Raw genomic sequence first — 17611 nt, 5'->3', positions numbered from 1 at the left:
ATAAGTACAACCTTGGAATGTTAGAGGACACGGTAGCCCCATAAAGAAAACACAGAATAAAACCTGAGCTCATTTTTCCCCCAAAATTATCTTATTGTGCTTGAGCAAACTCATTTGAGTGAGAAGAAATCTTAACTAATTTCCTAAAGGCGGCAAGGTTGGCAAATTCAAATATTCAAAGAAACGTGATGGTTTATGATTTTGTACAGCCTGATAAATAGATCTGACGCTACAGAGTCTATGAAGAGGCATATTCTAGAAGCAAGCAAGAAAAGGAAGGAAATTAATTGGTCCAAGTTGCCATGACTGCCTATTATCTACGCTACAGTTGGGGGGAGGGGGAGAGATTGTTCCAATGCAAACCACATATCCATGGAGGATGTGTTTCTGGACTTCACATGGATTAATGGAACCACTGATAATAGAGAATCTTATTATTTTCAATGGGAGAAACAATAGAGAAGAAAGTGAAACTTGGGTAGTACTTTGTCAGAACTTCACCAGATGGGAAAAATTGTCCATCCCTCGACATTTGGACCTCTCTTCAGACACAAAGCCCACAGGATCCCATCCTATGATGACAGTTTACTTTTGGTGGGGATCCGTGTCTGAAGAGAGGTCCAAGTGTCATAGGAGGCAGTGCCAGTAACACAGGAGGCTTCCCATGTTGCATAGACAACAATGGGGGAATCCTGGTGGTGAGGCTTCCCCCATGGGATGAGATGAGAGGCGAGGAGGGTGATGGGTTCCCCATGTCCCACACTGGATTCATCACAATTAATGGCAAATCCCCCACTATTGCCAGGATAGGTGACTTCAATGTGATGAGGTCCTAAGTGGATAAATGAAACCATGTTTATCAATTTTTGAGCTTAAATTATTTTTTAAATATGCTATTGGTTTTATCTTTTATTGTATTGTGTGTTTATTTTATGGGTTGTTTAGGCACCTTGTGCCATATGTAAGCTGTCCCAAGTCCCTTCAGGGAGATGGAGGTGGGGTACAAAAATAAAATTGTTATTATTATTATCATATTATTATTATTATTATTATTATTGACACAAAAGCACAGTATGTCACAGCAAATGAGATCTATATGCTGGTTTTCGTATCACAAAATCACAAGTCGAATACTTCCCAAGCGTCTAGGATTGTGTGATGTATTTTCGAATGATGCACGCTGATCCAAGTAAGGTGGCCTTTTGCAGTTGACTACCAGCAGGTCCAACCAAGCCAGAGAGGTCTCAGCTGAGGAGTGGAACCAAGAGCACCTAACCCATTAGCACTATGGAGAAGCAAACCAAAATGAAATCTATACTGGCTCAATCAATGGCCAGGATAAAAAGGACTGCGGTGGATGCTGCTGATTCTGGACATCCATCGACAAGTGGGCTACAGAATCAAAATACAAATGAACCATCACAGAAGCGGCAGAAATATACAATGCCAGAAAACTGCATTATTATTATTATTATTATTATTATTATTATTATTATTAGGCTACTCTAGTCATGTAAATGAAACAGGTTTAAATAGTTACAAAGGAAAGACTGTAAATGAATTTCCACGCTATAGTTATCTGCAAGATCATGTTCAAGTGTCACAGCTAATAGATATATAGATTTTGAGACTGTGAATGAATTTTGGCTGATATTGTACCCTGAATATGCAACTGTCTGCTACTTGATTTTTTTTTATGGACAGGATATTAATTCTCTGCTTAACATGCTCTACCTTCATCTTTGCAAATCCATTCATACTCAGAGTGAGTCTAAATGAACCTCTTAAACAAACGGAACTACATAATTGGTTAGCATGTACAGACATTATTTGTGAGGGTTTATAGAGATGTAAGTCTTAAGAGTACACGAACACAGCTTCAACTCAATAAAAAGGCTGCATGGAGAGAGTAATTCTATTAGCACTTTGCATGAGGGTGAAGAGGTCTCTTCCTCCTTTATCCTTCTTCTTCTTCTTCTGAGAGAATGACATCATGATATACCTGTCCACTAAAATGCACATTTTAAAAACTGGAATGCCGATCTTGGAATTCTATAAAATGTATAAATGTATTTAAAATGAAACAAAGAAGAAAAAAGAATATTACTTTCATCAATATTCAAGCTTTTGATTTTAAACAGCCAAACCTTTTCATCCTGAGACAAATATTTTCCAAACCAGGTGCCTCATAACCTAGAGCAGACATCCTCAAACTGGGGCCCTCCAGCTGTTTGGGTGTCCAACTCCCAGAATTCCAAACCATTGAATAAGCTGGCTAGGGCTTCTGGGAGTTGGAGGCCCAAACAGCTGGAAGGCTGTAGTTTAAGGACATCTGATCTAGAGATGATGATGATGACGGTGGTGGGTTGTTGCAGGTTTTTTGGGCTATATGGCTATGTTCTAGAAACATTCTCTGTTAATAATAATAATAATAATAATAATAATAATAATACAACACTTTATTTCTATACTACCCTTCTCCCCGTGGAGACTCAGAGCAGATTACAGTGTAAACAGATTCCGGTAAACATTTAATGCCTTGTTACAATACAATGAGACACACAAACACAAACAAAGGGAAAGACTTCTTTCATTTCTGGCTTTGAAGGTGGTGTTTATCTCTGGTTTTGGCATTGTCATCTCTTGGTCATGTGACCGGCATGACTGCTTGGAGCGTCTTATGCCTTTCCTGCCAAAGCGGTACCAATTTATCAACTCACATTTGCATGTTTTTGAACTGCTAAGTTGGGTTAACAATGGGAACTCATCCTGTCCTGTGGATTCAAACTGCCAACCTTCAGTTCAGCAGCACAAGGGTTTAACCCATTGTACCACTGTGGCCCTTTCTATTGAATCATGTTATGGGGCTGTATGGTTTGGTTTTTTTTCATAGATTGTAGGTAAAAGAGATACAGATCTTTTTGTACCTTTTTCATACAGTGGATGCAAAACTGTTTGTATAGAGGCAGTCACTCTTTTTCCCACAGTGAGAACCCATGCTTGCTCCATTGGAGCCAACACAACACAGACAGGCTTCCACACCTGTTGGGGACGGGGCCTCTGTCGGAAGTGTCACAACCTTGTGTGATGGCCAGCATGGAGCTCCATCCCCAAAACAGGATGAAAGCATTCAAGGATGCTAAAATTGTGCCATCTGATGGGACTCAGAAAGAGTGAGAGTATGTGTTCTGTACTGTATACTTATCAGGCAAACCCATCAACAGTGTCTGGTCATGCCATAGTTACAGGACTTACCTTGTAGGGGTGTGCAGAATTCCTTTTGGAGATTCAGGATTCAGGAAAATCCGACGATCCAGCAGCCGGATCGCTGAAAATTGATTGGACAGGACCCAGCTGAAGCCTTAACTAGAATGGATCATGAGCATCCAGATCTTTTGGCTAATGGGTACAATGCAGCTGAGCGACACTCTACCTGAGGTGGAGGCCATGTCGTGTGCTAATCAGGCAAAAACAAGCACCTGGTGGCGGCGGTAGCTCCTCCTCTTCTTTCTTCCCTGACAGCCTCCTCCTGGGGCATGATGGGAGTTGCGATCTCTCTCTCTCTCTCTCTCGTTTCTCACATCTGTTTCTATGCTATACTCATCCATATAATATTATAGCTATTATTTTAAAAATTGATGTCATTTGTGCTCAGTATGTTTCCAAAAATCCTTTAGATAAACTTTCCAACCCAAGAATAAAGTGGGCAGAAAGAAGCTTTTATCAGAGATCATTCCCTCTTTACCCTTGTGTGTTGTCTTCATCTTATTAACAGCATGTATAGCCCCAAATCATCAAGTAGCATATAGCCCCTGGAGCATTTCAGATATCTAAGCGTATACAGAAGAAGTAGCTTACAGTCTTAAAATTACTGCTCCAGATTGGATTCCTTAGGGATGAACCCTGGAGTCTCAGAGGTGGCACTGTGCCCTCAGTCTAGATTTACAGGAAACCTTCCATGCCAAAGGAATATTCTGTGACTTAGTGAAAACCTGGCATATCTATTTTGCATCATAAATCATCTAGTCTCTAGAGCAGAACTATCTGATTGTGGGGGCAGCTGCTCACCTCTGGTCTCAACTTTAGAAGCTAAGAAGAAAGGCTGTTAAAAAGAAAGATAAAAGCATCCGTTTGGGGGAAGGGGAAACAATATCCTGGCATTGAGAATTTGTATATGTTTGTGTGTTTCTAGTTGTTTTACAGTGTTTTGCGATCTCATTGGAATTAACATGAAATCTAAACCTTTCACACAGACAAACACTGGAAAAATACTGTGAGTGAAAATATTCTCCTATAAATCTATTTCCACTTGGATTATGTATAATCATTGATGCTTTGTATCAAGATTTTTTTTCTCACCATTCCATATTCAGACTCTGCATTCCATGTCCATCACACATTGCTGGTCCCTTCATTCCAGTATGGAATTTCCTACCAATCCCAGGACTATTCTGGATTTGCAGGTTTTCAATTTTGTTTTCCTATAAGGACTTTATCACACATACACACCCATGCATTTTGCCAGCAGGCATGCCACTCTGGTGCAACCTTTCCCCATCACACTAGAGGAGTGTTCACCCAACACGGGAGCCTTCTTCTGTACACCCCTGGTTGGGGACATGGTCTCCACTGGAAGTTGAGGGATGTTGTGTGATGGGCTGTGTACCCATCAATCTCTGAACAGACTGGCAACCATCCTAGGATGCTTAAACTAGTAGGTGTGATGAGATCCTAATGCAGTGCTAGTGAAGAAAGACGAGGAGCAATCCCTTGTTTTTCCTACCTCTCAATACCTTTTGGCCCAGAGGAAATATAAAATACAGGCACCAAATGGGTGGGTTACTCATAAAGATCATTTTGTCCACAACCACTACTGCAACATCTGAGATTAGCACTCACAATCACATTCATGAATATTATGGCAAGGTTTTATTCCAGCTTGCCACAATGTTTAGGATAAGTCATAAACTGATAAAAGTACACATGTGTTGCATATAGAAAAGACCAGGTTGAATCCCCTTCATCTCCAGGTAAGATTAGAGAGGAAAGCTGCTCCTAGTCAGCGTCAACTATATTAGGCTAGATATACAAAGGATATGACTTAGTATATGGCAGTGTATATCATATTACTAGCCATTCCCATTTAGCAAATGAACACGAAACTTTCTACCCTTTCCTCCCCCTGCCCCAAATGTCTGCCTGTACACTCAGTATATATGCAAATTTACTCGCAATGGCCAATCATCACACTATTAGCACTACCTTAAAAGCCAATCTGAACACCTAAAATAAATAAATGGGGGCTGCCACTAGAACATTAGGAGATAATTTATCTCTATTTTGCAGCAAGGTAAATGTGACATGAAAAAGCTGCTTCCTTAGAGAAGACTGATCCCCTGCTGAAAAGTGAGGCTTATGCTCATATTTTTAAAGAAAGTGACATAGAACTGGAAGCCATGGACACCTAAACAAGCTAATTCCTCTTATGAATACATAGACCAGAATCCTGTTAGTGGTGTCTCTCTTTCGTGTGGCTTTTACATATGAATATACCACTTTTTAGAGAGAGAGCAAAGGTATATTCTGATGCTCTTTGTGCAATAATTTAACCCTCACCCCCCAATAACAGTCAACCTTCTTGAGACTTATGCTGGTAACTTAGGACAGGGCACATAGTGCTAGGTGATGGTCCCTCATGTCTCACCCACAAAAAAAGAAACGTAGATGGAGCGGACACTGAATTATGCAGGTGCCATCTTACACGCTGCTTATTGTAGCATTTTCATTCTAGGTCTTCTAGAATGCATAACTATTCCATTATGACTGCTGGGTTCACTGGTATGCTCACTGCAAAATGCTATTGTTGTGTGCCTTCAAGCTATTTTCAGTTTATGATGTCTTAAGATGACCCTATCATAGGATTTTCTTGTTGAGATTTGTTTAGATGTGAGGCTGAAAAGTATGAATTTTCCAAGGTCACACAATGGGTTTCCATGGGAGTAGTGGGAATTAGAGGTGTGCAATGCAGCCACAAGGCATACCATTTTGGGGCCCATTGTCGGTTTACCCCTCATTCTGTTCACTGGGAAGTTACTCAAAAAGGGAGGGGTGTTGTCATTTTCATTCAGTGTTGTCATTTTCATTGGGAAAATTTAAAGGCTCAATCCTCAGCCATTTTAAGGTCTATCTTCATGAAACCTACCTCAGTTTTAGACCCCATTTACAACTGCAGGCTTGCCAATTTTCAAACCAATTCAACAATCTACTCATTTTTAAGAATTATTTTAAAGTTTTAACCATAACATTTTTAAAAAAAATAAGACGAACCAAAAGAGAGCATTCTGGAAATTATAGGTGCCGGTCGTGTCCATTCTCAACCAAATTCTCAGAACATGGCCACAACCAGGCTTTTTATTGGCTGAGAAACAGAGTGAGAGAAAAACTTCAACTCCCATCATGCTCCAAGAGGAGACTTTTCCTCATTCTGTTTTCAGAGATTATATAAAACAGACCACCAAATACTACAAATCTTATTTGTTCAAACTGATTGAGGCTCAAGCTTAATGGGAATTCAAACCCTGCTCTCCAGATAGTTAGATATCATTAAATATCTGGAACACACAGATCAGGATAGGCTAATCTATCTCTTCCAATGATGCTCTTTAAACATGTAATGGTCAACTCCTTCACTATTCAAAGAGCTTTGGAAATAACAGTGTAGCATTTTCCTCCTTGACACAAAGAAATGTGGGGAAAACCCTCCTGGTTGAAAATGTCTATGTTCAATAAAGAACGTAAGAGAAAAGCTTTATTGCATCCCAACAAAACAGTCACATGACTATAGGAAGCCTACAAGCAAAAGAATGAACATAAGGGCATGCTGAATTCACTCATATCTGAACAGTGGTAGGATGATAAAATTGAAACCATTATTCCAACATGACACTGTTGTACGTTCTTTTTAGGTGTTACCATGCCAATGCTTCCATTAAAAAAACCCAACAACAACCATTTTCCAAGCATTGCACTAAATGGAATAATCCAGCGGAGACCTTTTAATGTTTGGATACAATCCAACATGAATCACTGTACACATGCACCTCAGCAAGCGAGAGTCCAAAAGTGGCAGGCTTAAACCCAGAACCTCAACCAATGGCTGATACCAAATGAGAGACTCCCCCCTGGGCACACAGAAGACTGGGCGACTTGGAAGGTGCTGAACAGATTGCGCTCTGGCACCACGAGATGCGGAGCCAACCTCAAGAAATGGGGCCACAAAGTGGAATCCACAACATGCGAGTGTGGAGAAGAGCAAACCACTGACCACCTGCTGCAATGCACCCTGAGCCCTGCCACATGCACAATGGAGGACTTTCTTGCGGCAACACCAGAAGCACTCCAAGTGGCCAGCTACTGGTCAAAGGACATTTAATCAACTACCAAACTCGCAAATTTTGTATTTTGTCTGTTTGTTTGTTTGTTTTGTTCTGTTAGAAATTTAATACAATTGACTGGTTGCCCTGACATGACAAATAAATACTGTACACGTGGACACATTCACTGACTATGGTGGCTTTCATGCAGTCCCTGTTGGGTGTATTGGCTGGGCTCAGTCCAAAGGGCAATCAATATGTAGAAGTCTGTTGCCATGTATTGGTTATCTTAAAGGAATCAAGGGAGTTGTATTACTCCCAGTTGACAGATCAGAGCCTTACATGGTTCATAATGTTGATTCAAAAGATATTCAGTGATCTCTTTTTTTTCCCATTGTGCTGCTTATGTGAATAAAACTTTCATATTAAAAATTCACCCTTAGCAATGTTTACTTTAAAGCTGTGAAGTTCATCAATTATTAGACATTGTTATAATGCATAGAAACATATCCCAAATGCTGGCAATAAGTCTCAATGACTTATGTTAAATGTTGGAGAGGCGGGGGAGGCTCACATTATAGACCAAAGTAATCACTAAAAAGCCAGTGGCTACAAAAACTGCAAACAAAATGAACCTTTAAAAGTTAATGACTTAAGGGTGATTTTACAGATGTGAAAAGTATGTTAGGGGCTTACCCTATTTGTCATTAACACATATTTTGAAAGCCTAGCTAATATAATGTGACACAAAATTAGTCAAACACAATTCATGCAATATTGTTTAATTTTACTCTTCATTTAACTTGGTTTTAAGCAAAATCATTATGTCACATGATAGTGTTGACTTGAACAAGAAATATTTTGTAATAGTCTCCGCATTTAGAAATGAGTTATTAGGAGCTGCATGCCGAACACATTCTTAACTATGAAAACTATAAAGCTAATAGCTTAATCATATTTTGACAACATCTACATACTTTATGCATTATTTACAAGAAAGATATAAAAATGAAACCACTGAAGATCTCACACCATACTTCACAGTCATAGTTAACTGGTTAAAGATATAACACATTTATCTTCCAGAAGCTTTACATTTGCATAGGAACATTTGCATACCATGTTGCAATGTGATCTTAATGTAAAATTTAACCTTTGTGCTTTCTCTCTGATGTGCAAGGTATACTCATTAAGTTAAAAATAATGGTAAAAATAAGTCTGCTGGTGATATACACTTCAAGAATCATTCCCAGGAGGATTGTGGAAAAGTAAAAGGCGGGTGGGCAAAATGCTTAAATGAATTAATTCCTCATTTTCTATATTTTACTTTACATTTTAATGACATGGAGCAAGCCTGACAGGTATTTTTCAAGCATGTGCATTTCACACGGTTGTAACTGACTTCCACGTTAAGCAGTCTCTTAATCCCATTTGAAGGAAAGTTATATTTCAACATATAGACATAAACCCCAAAATGTGTGACATTCTTTTCCCATTGCCTGACCATTTGCCGCGGAAATATTGTGCACGCTTCAAATTAACAATATAGAGTTGGATGGATGTGCTTAAGCTTTTGGACAAAGATAAGCTAAATCCCCAAAATTATGGCACTTACATTTCACCTTCCATTTGAAATGAAGTTAATAATGCTTACTGGAATACCTGCCTAAACACAATTGCCTAATTGTTTTCCATCCACCTTTATGCTTCCTTAATTGCGACTTTTCCTGTGTGAACCACAATACCATGCTTCTCAACAAGGTATAAAAGGAAGAAAGAAAAGAAGATGGGGTTTAATTCAGCTTCACGCTGGAATAAATCACACAGTCAGACCAGGCAAATGATGGTTCAGAAGCCTATCTACACATGAATGTCAGTCTCTCCCTTCCCTCCCCAGTAATCAAGTACTTTAGTGGACCCTGATGTTCAGTTTGCTTTCTGTTCCTAAAACTCTTGAAGTAAAGGAATTCTGCATAAATTGCTTACGTACAGTAATTGGAGTATGTTGGGGGGGGGCTCCCCCATTTACAAGGACCGGCCGAATGTTAAAGTTTCTCTGACCCAGAAATGACCTCTGGTGTTGACCTCAAAGGACTACTTTCTCTTTTGGAAAGAGATAATTCAGTCTCGCTGGTATGCCTCCTGGGCACAGTCAAAATTATGTCTGGTGATTCCACAATGTGGACTACTGTCTACTAAGGACTGAACTAATAGGACTACATTCAATTAATTCAGGACCTCAGGATGGCCTTGATCTGTAGTCCCAGGTGGCAAATGACTTTTCCTCTCCCCAGCTCCCTCTGGAGCGCGCACCTTTAATAAATTCGGATATCCGAAATAGATAAAGAGGATGTAAAAGATATGTAAATATAAACCTTTCCAGGAATGAGTTACATTGCGAGAGAAAGGATTGCTAGTGCAATTTAGATACAGAGAGCTTCTGAAAGGCATGCGATTTTCTAACTGCCCTTAGTGAATAAGCGATTTGGGGAAAGAAATAGTGAAACAGTCTAAAGTAAATAGTCACCGGGTAAATGCACTGGAAGGCAGAGCCAGGCTACGTGGCAAGAAATGCTGTATTGAACTTTTAGTTATTATTACATTATCTGGACTCCTACCGTGTTTGGCTGAGATTGCTCTTCTAAAGGTTCTTACCGAGGTAAATAAAACTGTAGAACCTCGGAAACATTCTATTATTATGGCGCCAAGCTAAGGTGTACCGAACAGGAAATATCTCTCTGTGGAATAAATTACATGTGATGAGGGCCAAAAGAATACAGCTCCTATTTCAGGAAGACTTCTCGGCAAAAGCAGAGATTTGGCAGTTTTAGCGTTGCTTTCAAGACAATACACGTACACCAAAAACATTATTCTTCACAGAGGGCCCCAGAGGCCTTCCCAATCATCTGGATGCTCGGAGTTATTCCATACCCTCAAATTCAACACAGATCTTCTTTATTAATTTTAATTTGTCATCAATAACCTGACAGGCTCTCTTCGGCAAGAAATACTGTATTAACCGTTTCACTCATTGTGGCAGCTATTAAAAATGTGATAATGATTAGCAGTAATGAGGTCAAATAGAATAATGTGAGTATGTGTTGCTAGTAGCGAAATATAACACAAGAGGATTTATTATGTTCACTTGCTGAAATGTAATTTAAGAACAGGATATTACCGCCTGCTATGTTGGCTCATAGGGTTATCCAGATCATTTAACCATGTCCTGCTAATACGTTTATTTGTTTTGGGCAGATATTACCAACCACTGTATTTAGATGACTACAGATTAACTTCCAACTTAATTGTTGCTATGAGCAATTGATGATTGGAAAAGATCATTAGATGACCATCAGTTCAGACAACAGCCAAATAAATTATTTGAACACCCACAGCATCCAACAAAATATACCCCTGCATTCTGTCTAGCTGTGATTTAAGGTGCAGTCTAGATATAATGCAGTAAACAGAGGTTTTGTCTTTCATTTCAATAGGAAATATGCTGCATATTTACTTGGAGTCGCTGAAATTAATAAAGCGTCCTTTGAGTAAATAATTAGAGGTGGAACTATTTATACCCCAAAATATCCAATAAAGAAGCATAATCTAGTGGTTGTTGCAATCTGCTTTATATATATATATTCTATAAGATAAAATGGAACCTTTTATTAGGCAAAATCCTACTGATCTGAGGCTCCACTGTTTATATCTTTTTTGTTGTAAGAAATGGTCAGTGCATGTAGCAACTGCCAAAAATGTTCAAATATATATAATGTGTTCTTAGTAGAACAAATTTTAATCATTTTTTTTTCTTAACTCTTCATTCAGCTACACAATTTGCCTCACCTATCCATTTTAAATCTTGCTCATTCAGACATTTGTATTTGCTTTTTGCTGTCTGTGCTGTTATGATGTTAATACTGTTGTGGGATCTGAACAATAGAAAATTTCTTAGATTTTTGTTCTCTTATTTTTATCCCTGAGGCAGTTCTGTGCATAATTCAGGGTTGCAGACTATGTATTGGATTTCATGACACTTGCTTTTGAGTATACCTGCATATGATTGTGCTACCATCGTTTTTTTCAAATCACTTCATAGTGACAAAGATTTATAGTATATGGATAAGTGTGTGTGTGTGTGTGTGTGTGTAGATGCGTGCATCCATGTGGGACCATACACATTAGGCTTGTACATTTGGGGTGAGCCCTGACCTGTTTTTTGTCCCGGCTTTTGGTGGAGGCCCCGATTCGGTTTTTGGGAGCCTCCCAAAATTGGGAATGCAGATATCTATTTTTGCTCTGTGGTGCCAAAAGATCCGTTTTCTATCGGCTCATCATGGGGGGGGGGGGGGTCCCAGGCCCCCTCCTCCTGTCATTTTAGACATTTCGTCTGAGGAGAAGTGCACAGCTGTAAGCAGGAGTGCACTTTAAGGAGGCTTCTTACCTGTTTCTACTCTAGAGAAGAGCCACTCGGCTGCAGGCTGGTGCATGTACTTTCTGGGTCTGCATGCCACACATGCGCACACTCTTTCCAAGGAACGGAGGCAAGTTCTGACTTTCTTACTCTAGAGGAGGTGCTTAGCTACAGGCAGGTGCCTGTGCTGGACCTGCAAACCACACACATACACACACACACCTTCCAAGGCAAGGAGGCATGGAGAACCACATGCTCACAAAAGCAGAGGGGGGAGCCGCTTGCTTTTGTATCGAGCTGATTTTTGTACCGGGAGGGGGTTTCCCGTTACATGCTCCCGAAGGTAACGAAAGTAATGAAATAATGGATGTAACAAAGAGAAACAGATCCACGTACAATTCTAATACATATGTATGGTGTGGCCAAGAATAATTGATCATTCAGGCAAAAGGATTTTCCACATCTAGATTAGGAACAGGTTCCAGAAATATAATGGAACAGAATGCCTGAGAAGATGGTTCATTAATGGTTTATAAGTAAGTGTTGAATAACAGACGAGCAAGGAAGCTGTAGTAGGCTTTCTGCCCAGATGACTAGCCTAGATAAGATCCATGACTTAAAATAAACAGAGTTCCTTTCCTTTCTTTTAAAAAATGATTGGTATAATCAGAGATTAATTCTTCAAAGATGAAATGAAGTGTGTGAGCATTTAAAAACTTTAAACTGAAGTGGAGATATCCCATTATATAGCAGACAATGCTTAGGTGATATATATCAGTTTATATCTTTCCTGCACTACCTGAAGTATACAACCGCAATGCAAATAGACACAGTTATCAGCCCATGTGTGCACAAATTCAGTCTGACACTAAAAATTAGAGTAAGGCTAAGTTATCATGGTTAGCCAGAATAACTACATGAAAGATTAATATATTGTGTATCTCTTCTTCTTCCATACAATTTTGCTTCATCTCACTACTCCATACCAAGCCAAATGGAAGAAGTTAATGTCAGATTTCATCTGTTAAGATGGAAGCTAAGGATCAAGGTAAGTAACTTTTAGTAGACTAGAGACAAAAGGAGCTTTTGCCACACAAAGTTTGGAATGGTTCTGCTCTTCAAGTAAGACTTCTCATAGGAAAAAAAATCATCAATGGTGATACGCAAAATTGGTCAGTGGCTAATACTGCCTTTTAAATGCCTTGAAACACACTGAAATGCATTAAATACAGTGGGATCTTGGTATCTGCTGGTATTTGGTTCCAGGACACCTCATAGATATTAAATTTCATGGATGCTCATCCCATTCTATGCAATGGCATAGTACAATGATGTTTGTTGTTCATTCTTTCAGTCGCTTCCGACTCTTTGTGACCTCATGGACCAGCCCATGCCAGAGCTTCCTGTTGGCCGTCACCTCCCCCAGCTCCTTCAGAGTCAAGCCAGTCACTTCAAGGATACCATCCATCCATCTTGCCCTTGGTCGGCCCCTCTTCCTTTTTCCTTCCATTTTCCCCAGCATCATAGTCTTCTCCAAGCTTTCCTGTCTTCTCATGATGTGGCCAAAGTATGTCATCTTTGCCTCTAATACCCTTCCCTCCAGTGAGCAGTCAGGCTTTATTTCCTGAAGTATGGACGGAGGATGCTATTAATGATCAATTTGCTCTCCTATAACTTCAAGGCATTACACCTGCTCTTACTCTATTTAAAAAATCATAATTTAAAATAACTGAATATGCCTGCAGGAAGCATGATTTTAAACTCAGATAGCAAATCCAGCTGTCAAATCTCTTCTGACAGGTCATTCCATAATTTTGGGACTGGCTGAAGAAAAAGTTATCTAGGTGACAGTTATTCGCCTAGTCCTGTACCCCATGATACAAAAAAAGATGTGCTTTATTTTATCCATTTTTATTTTACTTTTGTTTCACTGTGTCTTTTCTGGCTCTGGGCATTTGGGTGGAACACACTCCATTCTGCACATATCCATACAAACACACCTTTGGACATGAGACATTTTTATACCTTGCAATACATTGGAATTTTCATTGGGGTCGAAACACAACATAAATGCCTTTAGCCTACTACAGGAGGGTTAAAAATTTCCCCGTCTTTGCTTGTCTCACTTAGCAAAACAATGGCTGGAGTTGTTTTGCTCAAGTAAACCACCAGAGGCCAGGCTGTTTAAACCCTCTTTTGTATTTCTGTAAACAAGTAACAGCCTTCGGAGCCTGCTGTTCATGTGATGTAACAACAACTCGAGACTTTACATACTGAGCTAAATTTGAATTGATGATAGGTACAATGTTTGTAATTCTACATCAAGCAGCTCTTGTGTCTGCCATTTATTTGTGCTGTTGCTCTCGCAGGTTCATCCACAGAGTCTTCTCATCTGATATGTCAAGTCTACAATCAAAGCAGAATAGTGAATTCACTTTTACAGTTAGGCGAGCTGAATGCTATTATCCATGTATTTTGTCACCAACCCGCAGATCCTGCTCTGTAATCTGCCATCTGGATGGATGCTACAAAGTTAAGAGGAAGGGACATGCATTTCTCAGTAACTACCTGCTGTCAGCTATTATTTTAAGGATCCTGTGATTTTCTTTTATTTTGACTAGAGAAAAAAAAACAAGGCAGCGACAGTAATAAAAAGGCATATCAACTAGTCACCTTCTGGCAGATTTGTCGCTGGTGTGGATACAGTAAAGGTTTTTGTTTGTGTTGCTTGTTTTTGTTTGTGGCAAACGTATATGCTGGAAAAATAATACTGTAAATCTATAGCATTTGCTTCAAAACAATCCCTTTATGGGATGCAAATACTACATAACATAGCTGTGTGTATGCAATGCATATGTGAGTATGTGTGCATAAATATACTGTACATTAGTGTTCATATAGATTATATATTTGCATTTCATTTATAGCATAACCCACTGTACAAGAAACATTACAAGCACAGACACTACATTTTGGTTACATGATTGTGACAGTGACATTTCTACATATCTCTATCCCTGTATTATCTATCTATCATCTATCCATTTGGTGTTGTTCTCATCATAAATACTGAAACTTCACCCAAACTGTCATCTAATGAAAAACAAACAAAGAAACGAAAAGGAACAACATAGACAAAGAAAAGCAGTCCCTTATCTTGGCTGTACTTTCTAGAAATGAAGAAGTAGCATTGGCAGGTAATAGATTTGAGATATGCATTTGTAGCTTCTGCAATTCTAGAATAGTGAGCATGCAAGCCAAAATGTTTGGGCCTGGAAGTGTTTTGGATTGTCCAAAATGTTTGCGCCTGGAAGTGTTTTGGATTTGAAAATAGTTGGGGTGTATGGAATACCTGTACTTACACATTTGTATATAATGGAGTACCTTGGAGATGGGACTCAAAATTAACTTAGGTTGGCCATGGCCAAGGTTCCTCAACAGCTTTCTCATTGAACTGAATGGAGATTCAGAAACCTAATCCAACACTAAATCCACAATACTGCAGTCTCCAAGCTGGATCAGACTCTTATCATATTCATCAATCATCAATTATATAGTTAATCAAGAATTATTTTTTTCTGCCCTGCTCTGCTCTCTCTCTCTATCACTTACTGATTGCAAAATAGTTGGCACATAAAATCATGAAATAGTATCCCAAACCAGAGATACTTGTGTTTTAGCTTTTGAACCAGTTTGTATAAACACAAGAGATGAGGCTAAATCTTCTCATTTCCCATCATTTTTTCCTCTTTCTTCAGTTGCTTAGAACAGGGTTGGGTAACTTCAGCAGGTATGATAGTGGAGGAGGGAGTTGGTTTTCATTGAACTTTTCTACTGATTTGTTCCAGAAAGAGTCCAAAACTGGCAACACATCAAAAGTAATTGAAACTCTACTTTCATTTTTGATTGACCAAGACTACTGCTCAGAGGTCTGTACTCTTCATGCAAAACCTGCATTCCGGAAAGCCTCTAAAATGATGATGATGATGATGATGATGATGATGATTATGATGATGATTTATTTCAGTGGTTCTCAACCTGTGGGTCCCCAGATGTTTTGGCCTTCAACTCCCAGAAATCCTAACAGCTGGTAAACTGGCTGGGATTTCTGGGAGTTGTAGGCCAAAACACCTGGGGACCCACAGGATGAGAACCACTGATTTATTTGCTGCCTTTGTCTCATAGAGGGAACCTATTTTGGGAGATTATGGTGGATTAGAGCTGAAGAAACATCTATGGGAGGTTGCAAATATCCCACAGGTTTCAACTCACCCGCAAACTACTTGATTCTACCCAAAGCTTTCAGCTTTTGCTCAATCCCTTGCCAGTCTGGCCCATATTTGCCCCAATCTAGCTCTGAACTATGCCTTCAGCTCATCTGAATTATCTACTCTTTTCCCTTTTGTTACTAAAATAAGCAATGCTTGCAGTAACCAATTGGATACTCAATATTTTTACATACTTTATTTCTTCAGTACTAAGACACACTTTTTCTCTTATATAAACATCTCTAAAAATGGGGTGTGTCTTAGAATCACAGGTGTATCTTACGTATTTTTGTTGGTGATTGTGGTATTGATATTAGAATGCATCTTACAATCAATGGCATCTTACAATTGAAGAAATGCGGGTTTCAACAAAATCCAACCCAGTTTATGACAATGACTGGATTTCTGAAGACCTTTGGGTAATTTGATTTGAATGGTAAGAATGAGTGAGTTAGATCTTACTAAACTAATCTCTCATTTTCTCTCTCCTTTTTACACAATTTTCCCACCACTTATATTTTCTCACTGTTTTTGTTTGTTTGTTTGTTTGTTTGTTTGGCATCCCCAGTTGTCAAAAACTAAAAATGACAAATTAAAGATTAGGTGACTATAACGGAACTTTTAAATGTAGGTCTACTGTGAAGACTGACTGTGAAAATAACACAGTAGGAGGTCCATGTTTATTGTCTTTCTGTGACAGGTGGGAAGAATGATTTTTTTATTTCTAACTGTCAGGTCCACAAAAGGGAACCTGAGACATGAATATAATATTGTTTTCTCTGTTCCAAAGCTTTCAGAGTAAAAAAAAATGACTTGAATTCTTTCATAATCTTTTGAAAGCAAATGAAGTAATAATAACCCTTTCAATTATACAGCACATTTAAGGGTTCAAAGTGCTCCATATTATTTTATTGTATTCCTTACAAACAGCCATGTAAATCTATTTTATTAGCCCTGTGCTGCAGAAATTGGGCAACTGAGACTGAAGATGCATCTACATTGTAGAATTAATGCAGCTTGACACCTCTTTAAGTGTTATGGTTTGATGGTATGGAATTATGGGAGCTGTAGTTGCATACGGTCTTTAGTATTATCTGTCAAAGAATGCTGGTGACTCATCAAACTACAAATCCAAGGATTCCATAGCATCAAGCCATGGCAGTTAAAGTGGTGTCAAACTGCATTAATTCTACAGTGTAGATGCACCCTAAGTGGCTTTCTTAAGAGAGTCTACCAAGTATATGATAGAGGTCAGATTCAGAGTGAACAGGGGGTGTGAAAATCTGTCAGTTTAATTTTCACAGCATATCTCAGAATCTCACCAGCAGTTTTGTCTTATCCAAGTTCCCTATCAATTTGATGGGGAATCAATCTTTCTTTGCCATCCAATATTTTCTTTGTTTTCCAACATGGGTATTTGTGCTTATTTTACTGTATACATTTTTGAAAGCATTGAATGTATTTATGATAAAAATGATAAAAATATGTGTGTGTGTGTGTGTGTGTGTGTGTTGTTCAACTGTATGCCTTTTGACTGCACATGTTTACCTGTATGC

This window comes from Anolis sagrei, chromosome 3 (genome assembly GCF_037176765.1).
Source record: "Anolis sagrei isolate rAnoSag1 chromosome 3, rAnoSag1.mat, whole genome shotgun sequence".
Classification (NCBI taxonomy): Eukaryota; Metazoa; Chordata; class Lepidosauria; order Squamata; family Dactyloidae; genus Anolis; species Anolis sagrei.
Note: the sequence above shows the minus strand (reverse complement) of the source record.